This window comes from Arachis ipaensis, chromosome B04 (genome assembly GCF_000816755.2).
Source record: "Arachis ipaensis cultivar K30076 chromosome B04, Araip1.1, whole genome shotgun sequence".
Lineage (NCBI taxonomy): Eukaryota > Viridiplantae > Streptophyta > Magnoliopsida > Fabales > Fabaceae > Arachis > Arachis ipaensis.
Genome location: NC_029788.2, coordinates 123,567,130 through 123,571,209, shown reverse-complemented (window position 1 = coordinate 123,571,209; position 4,080 = coordinate 123,567,130).

Genomic DNA, 4,080 nt, shown 5'->3' with positions numbered 1-4,080 from the left:
AATATAAAAATAATAATAATAATTACTAAAAATATTTATAACAGAATATTAAAATTATTGACAAATCTCAACACAAATAATTATCAAATATTAATTTGTGTACGATTCATTATATAATACTTTTTTAAAAATGATTGAGAAAAAAAAAATATTCAAACTGTCACCCGCTATGTCGGCAGTTTGGCACCATAATATAACTCGTAGAATAATATAATAACATAATGACGATGATTGACAAATTTCACCATAATTAATTGCTAAATGTTAACAAATCTAATTATTTAATACATAATACTTTCCAAAGATAACATCAACATATAGATTGGCACCAGAATATATACGCAACGTCAGTATACTTGACTCTAAAACTTACGTTCATGAATGGTAAAATAAAACATTATATATAACATTAACAAAAATAGAAGAAATAATTGAAATAATTTTTAAAAGGATATAAAATAAAATATTAAAATTATTAATTTATGAAAATACAAAAAATAATCATAATAATTACTAAAAAAATATGAAATAAAATATTAGAATTAATATCAAATTTTAACATAATTAAATGTTAATTTTGGTATGATTAATTATATAATATTTTTTTTAAAAAAATAGTTGAAAAAAAAGGAGGTATTCAAATTGACACTAAAATGTGCTACATCAACGTGCTAACCCTCATAATGTAACCTGTTATATAATTAGTATTAAATAAATCTCAACAAAATTAATTATTAAACATTAATTTGCATATAATTGAGTACATATACATTTTTAGAAAATAGTTGAGAAGAGAAAAATATTTAAACGGACACCAAAATATACCACATCAACATGTTTGGTGTCAAAATATAATTTGTTATAAAATTATTAAATTAGTGATTATTAATGATTAATTCTGTTATAGATCCAGCCCACGGATCCTACACCCAGAACGGTCCCCGAACTCGGTTGCCCGGGTTTGATCCGCTCCGCCACTCTAAAGGCCCGAAATCGGCCCGATAGAACTCCTAACCAATTTTCGAATTCAAAACGTCTCTCTTATCTTAGCCAAATAAGATAAGATAAAGATATTCACCATCACCTATATATAAGAGGACCCAAGTCCCTCTATGTATTCATTCATCCCTCACACCATATACCTCTCTGATCCATTTTGACTTGAGCGTCGGAGTGTCTTTGCAGGTACCTCCCCCCATTGCTCCAGTCAAGCGATCCGGCCTCCGCGTCGACCTGCAAGTTCCCGATCTATCTCTCAAACCCGTACAAGAGACATCTTGTACATTGGCGCCGTCTGTGGGGAACTTTAGGAACGGAAAACCAGAGAAAGACAATCCTATCCGAGTTTGTGGTCCTCAAAGACTCCACCGCCTACAACGTCATCCTCGAAAGAAAAATAATCAATGATCTCTCCGCCATCATCTTCACTAAATACCTCCTCATGAAGTTCACAACAGAAGACGGCTCCATCGGTACCATCCACGGAGATCGAGAAATCGCGGCAGAATGCGATAACACCAGCCTAGCCCTACGAAAGAAGTCTCGCGACGCGGCCGGCATATTCCTAGCCGACCTGGATGCCCGACAAGACGGCCAACCCAGGCCGGAACCAGAATGCGACATGGAAAAACTACAAATCGGGCGAACCAAAGACGAGAAAACTTTTATCAATAGGAACCTTCCGTACGACCTTAAAGAAGATCTCTCCCAACTCCTAAAACAAAACAGAGACCTATTCGCATTCACACCGGCCGACATGCCAGGAATAGACCCCGACCTAATGTCCCATCGGCTGGCCATAGATCCCAAAGCCAAACCTGTGGCACAAAGAAGACAGAAAATGTCCCCGGACCAAGCAGCTGAGGTCAAGAAACAAGTCAAAGCCCTACTCGAGGTGGGATTCATACGAGAAGACATGGTTGGCAAACGTTGTACTAGTCAAAAAGTCTAACGGGAAGTGGCGAATATGCATCGACTACACAGACCTGAACAAAACTTGTCCAAAGGATGCCTTCCCCCTACCAAACATCGACGGACTAGTAGATGCCGCATCCAGCCACCGATACCTCAACTTCATGGACGCGTACTCCGAGTATAATCAGATACCCATGCACCGACCTGACGAGGAAAAAACAACTTTCATCACCCTCGAAGGAACGTATTGCTACACGGTCATGCCCTTCGGCCTGAAAAACGCCGGAGCCACCTACCAAAGGCTCGTCAACAAGATATTCCAGAACCTATCTGGGACCAAGTTAGAAGTCTACATAGACGACATGCTCGCCAAGACCGAATCCGGTGAGCAACTCATCAGCGACCTCGAACTCATGATGAACACCCTACGGAAGCACCGAATGCACTTTAACCCGACAAAGTGTGCCTTTGGAATGGAAGCAGGAAAGTTCCTCGGCTTTATGATCACATAGCGTAGGGTAGAGGCTAACCCCGAGAAATGCCGAGCCGTCCTCGAAATGACAAGCCCAAAAAATCTCAACGACATCCAAAAGCTCACTGACCGACTCACCACGCTATCTCGCTTTCTCGGAGCATCAGCACAGAAAGCAATCCCTTTCTTCAAGCTAATGAAGAAAGGAGCCCCCTTCAATTGGGAAGCAAGATGCGAAGAAGCATTCTAATATTTCAAAAAAGTCTTGGCAGAACCACCAGTTCTCGCCAAGCCCCAAACAGGGGAAACCCTCTACCTATACCTTTCCATAATGAAAGAAGCACTCGCGGCAGCGCTCATCCGCGAAAATGAAAATAAGGAAAAACAACCCATCTACTTCATAAGCAAAGTTTTACAAGACACGAAAACTCGTTACTCATGCCTAGAAAAGCTGGCCCTCACACTCCTCGCGGCCTCCCGACGTTTGGGACAGTATTTCCAGGCTCACCCCATAACGGTTCAAACCGACCAAGCGGTCAAGCAGGTGCTACAAAAGCCCGATCTAGTAGGAAGAATGCTAGCATGGTCCATCGAGCTATCCCAATTCCAAATAAAGTTCGAACCCCGTAATGCAATCAAAGCACAGGCCATGGCTGACTTCATTGCCGAGATGACACCGGGAAACTCCACCCTCGAATCGTGGAAACTACACGTCGCCGGTTCGTCAAACGTCACTTCCGGAGGAGCCGGAGTGATACTCGAGAGCCAAAACGGGGTCGTAATCAAACAATCCGTTCGCTACGAGTTCCTGGTTTCAAACAATCAAGCGGAATACGAGGCCCTTCTAGCAAGCTTAACTCTAGCCAAGGAGGTCGGGGCAAACATTTTAGAAGTATGCACCGACTCACAGGTGGCCAGTTCCCAAATCAACGGAGACTACCAAACACGGGACCCCCTACTCCAGCAATACCTCGCCAAGGTAAACAAGGTAAAAGAAGGATTCGATCGCATAACCATACAGCATGTCCCCAGGGAATGAAATGCCAAGGCAGACCTCCTCTCCAAATTAGCCAGCACCAAGCCAGGACAAGGCAACAGGTCGCTAATTCAGGAGGTCGTCAGGACACCGTCTATATCGACCACGGCAGATGCCTTTCTGACACTCTCCAGCCTGGAATCATGGACCTATCCTATCCTGCAATACCTCCTCAACGGAACGCTACCCGAAGACTCCAAAGAGGCAAAACGGACAAAAAGGGAAGCCGCTAATTACACTGTCATTACAGGACAACTATACAAACGAGGATTCTCGCAACCCCTGCTCAAGTGCGCCGAACCCAGGGACACGGGTACATACTCCATGAAATTCATGAAGGCTATTGCGACCACCACATTGGAGGCAAAACCCTAGCCCAAAAAGTCATCCGGGCCGGGTACTTTTGGCCCACGATCATCCGGGATTCCATGTAGCTGGTAAAAAGCTCCAGCAAATGCCAAAGGCACGCCGACATCCACCAAGCCGCCCCACACCAGCTTAGTGTCATAACGGCAGAACGGCCATTTGGAACATGGGGTATCAACCTCGTGGGCCCCTTCCCCATGGCACCCGGACAACTCCGATACCTCATCGTCGCCATAGATTATTACACTAAATGGATCGAGGCCGAACCCCTAGCCTCCATCACGGCAACCCA